Genomic DNA, 7,213 nt, shown 5'->3' with positions numbered 1-7,213 from the left:
ACTGAGTTAAGTTGAGCAAAGATGGTGACTGGGGGTCTAGTCCTGTCATGTGGACTGGGGATGGGAAAGAGAGGAGGAGTGTGGTGTTGTCAGCTGTGGGCAACACAGCAGGTAGCTACTCTAGATGTCCTGGCTTCTGGGGTGTATAATCATTCTTCTTGCTTTTTCCAGTCCCCTAGCTTATACAGCACCTACACAGGAGAAGTCATTGAACTTAAATTGAGCTCCTTGATACACAGGGGATCATTATGGAAGTTTCCCAGAAAGAGAAATGGAAACTATCGTCTTTAAGTTGCAATATAAGCTCCTGGCTTTGGAGAAGTTGACATATTGCCACTGGGCAACAGGTCTCTTGTGCCAGAGGAGTGAAGGGAGGAAAGCAGGGACAGGCTCCAAGAAGTGCATCCTTTTGACCTTAAGAAGAGTTCCTTCTTCCTGCTGGTGTGCCAGGCCCATAGGAAAACATCCTGTCCCAAAAGTACGATCCTTCACAAGCTGAGCGACAGCCACATTGATTTTAAGACTATTAGACAGAGCTGGAGCTCTTAGAGGGGTTTGTCTCTGTTTTTTTTCCTCTGCTATTATATTATATATATTACATTTCCACTCAGTTATAGTGATCATAACCAGAAAGGGAATCCCCATGAATGCCACTCCAGTGGTCCCCGAGCCTACCTCTTGGGCCTAGTTAGATTGTGAACTAACACACTGCAGGCTCTGTCCTGTCTCTCCTGCCCCAGACACTGCCCTGGATTCTGGGACTGTGAGGAAACAGAGTGGGCTCCCTATACTTGACAAGCTTGAACAAACTCCTTAGGGTAGTCCAGGGATCCTGTCTTTTATTTTTTTAAATACTGAGGTGAAATGCACATTGCATACAACTAACCATTTTGTTTGTTTGCTTATTTATTTGACAGGGTCTTGGTTTGTTGTCCAGGCTGGAGTGCAGTGGTGCAATCACAGCACAGTGCACCTTGAACTTTTGGCCTCAAGTGATCCTCCTGCCTCAGCCTCCAGAATAGCTTGAACTACAGCTGTGCACCACCACACCTGGTTCAATTAACTATTTTAAAGAGTAAAATTCAGTGGCATTTAATGCATTCATAATGTTGAACAACCACCTTCTCTCTCTAGTTTCAAAACTTTCTTATCTTGCCAGAAGGACACTCCATTCCTTTGAAGTAAACCTCCCTCACCTTCTCCTTCCTTACTTCACTGCTGGCCCCTGGCAACTGAGAATCTGCTTTCTGTCTCTATGGATTTGCCCATTCTGGATGTTATATCTAAAAGAAATCCAACAATATGTTGATCTTTTATGTTTGGCTCCTTTCACTTAGCATAATGTTTTTGTGATTCATCCAAGTTTAGTATGTATTGGTACTTCATTTCTTTTTATGTATGATTTGTTTAAAAATGCCATATCTATACTAGTATCCTTATGCATTGTAACAGACCTCTCCCCCATTTCTCATTCTCTTTAACCTTCTTTTCTTTATAAAGAGCCTGGAGGGGGCGGGGAGTCTCTTTAAACCTGTAGAGGAACTCAGAGCGAGTTTATTGTTGCTCTTGATCAAGATTTATTTTTAAGGTATTGGATGAGATGGGACAGCAAGATTACTGTTAACACAGTGTTTCTGAAGTCCCTTCCCTAGGGTCTGTGGAAGGTCAAAGGTCCTCTGACTGTAACATTTATTGAGCTCTTCCTATGTGCTGGTATGTTCTGCTAGAGGAAAGAGCCCGTGTGGGTTGGATCACCAAGTGGGATAAGATACCAACCCTGCCCTCACACAGCATGCAATTCTGAGGGGGTAGTGACCGAAACATCACCAACCATGACAATGCAGTGCAGTAAACGCTTCTGTTAGATGTTTGCTCAGGATGACGTGTAAGCTCTGAGCCAGGGCACTTAATCAATTGAGAAGACTTCCAGAAGAAACTGATGTCTGAATCCTGAAGCCAAGAGAGAATTACCCAGAAGAAGAAGACCAGGAAGGAAGCAGTCATGGGAAGGCCCAGAACATCATGGTGAGCCCTATAGGCAAACGAGACACCCAATGAAAGGCAACAAGAAAGACACGGAGCAGTACTGACTTTCCTGCAGCAAGACAGCATGGGGCAGCCCATGCATGGGCTGGCGAGCTTTTTCCCACCAGATAGGTCAGAGAGCCAGGCATGTCCGTGTGGTCCTGGGATGGATATCAACAGGACTCTGCAATCTCAAGTTGCTGGTATATGAAGGGGAACCCCCAAAACCCCAGAATTTATTTATAAACTATTGTGTATTTATTCTTACATGTTTAAACTTCAGCTGCCTTCAAAGTTCTCTCCATCTGATACAATATTCCTATCAGGACACTTTTTCCATGGCTCAAAACAGTTTTTGAACTCATCCATTTTGATGCTTTTTAGTGCTTCTGCTATTTTTGTTTCATATCTTCCTCATTAGCAAAATGTTTCCCTTTGAGGACTTTTTTCATCAGGGGAAGCAAAAAAAGGCTGCTCATGGGGAGATCGGGTGGATAGGGAGGGTGGGGCATGGAGGTCATGCCCTTTGGGGTCAAAAACTACTGAACACTCAACGCCGTGTGGGCAGGTGCACTGTCATGGTGGAAGAACCAGTCATCTGTTTGCCACCAAAAAAAAAAAAAAATCACTGAAGCAGAATGCAGCCTCTCACACCAATAGCTGGTACATTGATGCTGATGGGTTCTCAGAATACTTACCTAATGGGGGAAGCCTGTACTACAAGAGGTCTGCCCTCCAGAGGATAATTCTAGTTCTTTTTGGGTCCTCCGCATATACTACGAGAGGTAGTGAAGCAGCCTCCCATGTTCTTATATCCACTGCCCAGAAAAGCCAAGACTGAGACAGCAACTGTTGCAACAGAGAAGGAGTTTAATAATTGCAAGGAGCTGAGTGAGGAGGGTGGGAGATAGTTCTCAAATCCATCTCCCCAAGAACACAGAAGTTAAGATTCTTAAGGATAATTTGGCAGGCAGGGAGCAAGGGAATTGGGACTGCAGATTGGTTGGGAATGAAATCATAGCGGTGCTGAAATTGTCTTCTGGTGGGGGGGTGGGGTAGTCAGTTTCAGGGTGGGGGTCAGGTCACTGATCTGATTGGCGTCAGATGGTCTACCAGGATGCAGAGCCTGAAAAACATATCAAACACCAGTTGCCGGTTATGTTATCTATAGGAGCAATTGGGGAAGTTACAAATCTTGTGACCAATGAATATGGGAGAAGAAATCCCTGGTGATCAAAGCCACTCACCATACTTCGGCTGATTAAACTTCTGGATACCATCAAGGTGGTCAGCATGACCCACAGCCCATTGTTCTTCAAGAGAAAAACAAGTTTGTTAATCTTGCAGGGGGCTAGGAGGCAGAAAAGGTCAAAGAGAAAAGGAAATAAGCATAACAAACATCTTATTATTTGGATCTTAAAAAATTCAGGGCCCCATTACAATTCTAACCTTGTAGCTTTCCTTAATCTTACAAAGATGGCTTCAAGTGTGGGGGTTATGAGCTGTACTCTGGAGCTGGACAGGCTGACCTCAAATCTTGATTCTGTCACTTACTAGATGTGGATCTCAAGCTAAATATTTAAATGGCAGTGCCTCAGTGTTGTCATCTGTAAAACAGAAATCATAACAGTGCCTACTTCTTTGGGTTGTTATGAGGATTGCATGAATCACCACAGGGCACGTGGAGCCCTTGACAACAGTGCCTGGCACCGAGTCTGTGCTGTCATGAAAGGAAGTACTCGGCAAGTCTCAGCCTGGATTGCTCCTCTGGGCTGATCACAAAAACCACCCTTCAGAGTGGTACTACATGCCAGGCACTGGTGATTTGCACATCGTCTCACTGAATCTCCTGACAACCTGGTGAGTGAAGTTCAAAAAAGACTTGACAGATGAGTCATCAGGCTTGGGGAAACCCTCTCCCAAAACCACAGCTAATAAGGGATGTTGTCAGCATTTGGACCCAGTGTGCCTGTTTCTAGAGATCTGTCTTAACTACACCTGTCTTCTGTCTCCTTTGGGTGGAGGTTCCCACAGAATATTAGTGAGACCTCTGCGGAGGGCTGGGTCTTGGAGGGACGGGGTGACTTCCGAGGTCACTTGATATTTCAACAGCTGTTTGGAACACTTGGGGACTTATCCCCTTCTCTTACGACTCAAGCAACAATCCTCTAGTCTGAATGCACACTGGTCCGTGCCCCACTGTGTCAGATTAATTTCATATTTGCTCCATAAACCAGAATGCAAGAAAGTTTCTTTCTTGGAACCAAGTTTACCTGAGCACAGAGGCCACATTTAGAATCTGGAAAGGTGGTGAAGCATGTCAGGGGGATTCACACTTCCCCTTGGGGTACCACCACCTGGTCAGTGGGAGCTGAACCTCAACGTGTGGCCATAGAATTGGCTTGCGGGGAATTGACTTTAGACTGGGCACCAGAGGCCGGCACATGACTGAAGGGCACACAGCCGTCCCGGGAGGATTGTAGGAACAAGCATGGGGTGGGGGCATCTGCGTCTTAGGACCCTGGGGTTTTCCAGCTACTAGAGGTGTGGGTGAGGGACTGTGAGCTCCCAAGGGTTAACCCTGCAAGCCATGTGCCGCAGAGCTGGCACTCATTTGTGACTGCTGTTTCTGTCTTCATCATGATGGAGGGGTAATTTTTGCTAAGAGCTGTTAGAGTGCCCAAGCCAGTAATTGTCGGGGAGAGTGGTCATAATCACATTTCCGGCTTCCATCAGGGCCTTGGATCCTTCAAGGCACCAAAGCGCCCGACTGGAGGACTTCCCAAAGGGGGCCTCTCAGGAGAGGCCTAGAAACACAGTCCTCTTTTGTAGTCTACAGGGTTGGGGCCAGAAAAGTACCACCCTGTAAAAACTTAGAGGTTGAATTCTGTCCCTTTGGCTACTGTTGATTTGGGGATGGAGGAGGAAGAGAAATGGGGCTCCATGCATTTACCTGGTAGTTCACGCCAAAAAAGGAGTCATTCTTCATTCTTTTATTTTCTTTCTATTGCTGACCCGTTTAATCCTAGTTAATAGATAACTAGGAAAGTCCAAATGTATAGATTTTCTCTTCAAAACACATCTCCAAACCAATCCACTTCTCTCCATTCACACTGACTCTATCTGCTTGGAGATGGTCTACCCTGGTGGGCATGAGCTGGATGGGCAGTGGGCTTCTAGCGGTGTGTGATGTAAGTAGTAAGGAATGAGTGCTTCTGGGCTCCCTGAGGACACAGGTATTATCTGAGGAGTCTCTGCAATTAGAAGAGGGGAGGAAGAGAGGTGAACCCTCCCTCTCTCCAGCCCTTCCTCCCTCCTTCCCTCTTTCCTTCCTCCCTCCTTCTCCCTCTCTCTCTTTCCTCCTCATTTGTTTCTCTCCCTCTCTTCCTGTCTCATTTTTTCTTCAAGAATTTATCTATCATTTGTCATGTGCCAGGGTTGAGGGACAACACACATGGAGAAGACACACCAAGGAGTTCCCTATCTAGCAGAAGAGACAGCAGACACTCACAACCTGGAGTGGTGACGGGGTCTATGCAAGGAGCTGGGGGAACCCAGAGGAGAGAGCACTGGACTCTGCTTGGAATGGTAGGCAGGGCCAAGGAGAAGATACGGGGAGGGTCATAAAGGAGCTGGCATTGGAGGGGGACATGGAAGGTGTCTTCCAGGTGACGAAGTAAGGAAGGGCATCCACAAGGAGGAAATGGCACAAGGAAAGCCTTGGAGGTATCAAAGAGAATTGCACAGGTGTTCAGGAAATGGGGTGGATAGTGTTCTAATGAAATGTACTCATTAACAACACAAAATAAATGTTGCTCCATTGCAGACTATCCATAGGAATACATTCATGCCGGTTGTGGGCATTTAAAATATGTCTGACTTTAAGAAGACCAAAATAGATATTAATTAATATCTTGTTAGATATGTATTGCTAAAATTGTGAATATATTTTATTGAGTAACCATGGATTTTGGTTCTTCTGGAACATAACATGTCATGAGGGTTAGAGAGAAAAGATTGAAATTAAGATAGAGCCACCTTAATAATACTTGACTTGCTGCATGTGTTAAAATTTTCCTTTTTTTTTTTTGAAAAAATTTCAAATACAAAAGTAGAGAGACGAGTACAGTGAAGCCTTGTGTACCCACAATCTGGTTTAAGTAACCACTAACATTCTCCCATTTTTGTTACCTTGTCTCCCTCAACTTTCTTCTTTAATTGTTGGAGTATCTTGAAGCAAATCCAGTACCTTCAGTATAATTTCTTTTTTAAAAAAATGTATAACTACAAAAATATAACCAATAATTTCTTTAAAAAAATGTAGCCACAATATCATTTTCACATCAAGCAAATAGACATTTCTTAATATCATTCAAAATTCTGTCTATGATGAATTTTCTATCTCAAAAATGTCTTTTTGCTGTTGGTTTGTTTAAATCAGAATCCAAACAGTCCACACACATCATGTGGGTGATTTGTTTCTTGATCTCGCTTAGTCTATGCTAGTTATCTACACCAGCTCCCACCTTAATTTTTCTCTTTTGTAAGGGACTGGGGTATTCTGTAGAATGCGATTGCGTTTTGATTATTGCACCCTCATGGTGCTACAAACTCCTCTAACTGCCTTATTTCCTACAAGCTAGTCGTTAGAGCTAAGGGTCTGAACAGGAAGACTTCATAGGTGGTGCTGTTGAGTCCTACTGAATAACGTTTGTCCATGGGGAACCTTGTTAACTTTCCTCACTGGGTTCAGATGATGTCAGACTGATACGTTCATTATCAAGTTTGTATTAAGATTTTTAAGCAGGAGTGACAAAAACAGATTTGTGTGACGAAGATCTCCCTGATTGCTGTATATGGAGAATGAACTAATGAAGTGATCTTGGAGGGAATGAGACCGATTGAGGCAGTTGCAGTGGTCTAGGTGAAAGTGGAAGACTTTTGGCTAAGACAGTGGTAGTAGCAGGGATGACGCAGGAGGGTCCACAATTGAGAGATTAAGTTGGCAGTGGGTGTCTACTCGATGTGGACTTAAAGGAGTAGAATTCAGCTAATCTGTTGGCCTGTCATCTTTTCTCTAGATGTATCATAACTTAGGTGAGCTTATCTGTTCTGATGGTTTTAAGTATCCTCACTTGCTGATAGCTCCTAAAGTTGTATCTTTTTTTTTTTTTTTTTGAGTTGGAGT

The 7,213-nt window shown here is 44.2% G+C and overlaps 1 long non-coding RNA gene across 1 annotated transcript; it reads right to left on the bottom strand.

Annotated features, from left to right (window-relative positions):
* Positions 1-2,995: 2,995 nt before the first annotated feature.
* LOC110595818 lies at positions 2,996-3,563 on the bottom strand. The gene is made up of 3 exons (XR_002482091.1): positions 3,475-3,563; positions 3,273-3,338; positions 2,996-3,151 (listed from the first exon to the last, which is right to left on the bottom strand). It is a non-coding gene; the product is annotated as an uncharacterized LOC110595818 (long non-coding RNA).
* Positions 3,564-7,213: the final 3,650 nt, after the last annotated feature.

Source organism: Carlito syrichta, unplaced genomic scaffold, assembly GCF_000164805.1.
Source record: "Carlito syrichta isolate Samal-C Ts95f unplaced genomic scaffold, Tarsius_syrichta-2.0.1 Scaffold304580, whole genome shotgun sequence".
In the NCBI taxonomy this organism is placed as follows: domain Eukaryota; kingdom Metazoa; phylum Chordata; class Mammalia; order Primates; family Tarsiidae; genus Carlito; species Carlito syrichta.
Note: the sequence above shows the minus strand (reverse complement) of the source record. Positions and strands in the feature narration are given on the sequence as shown.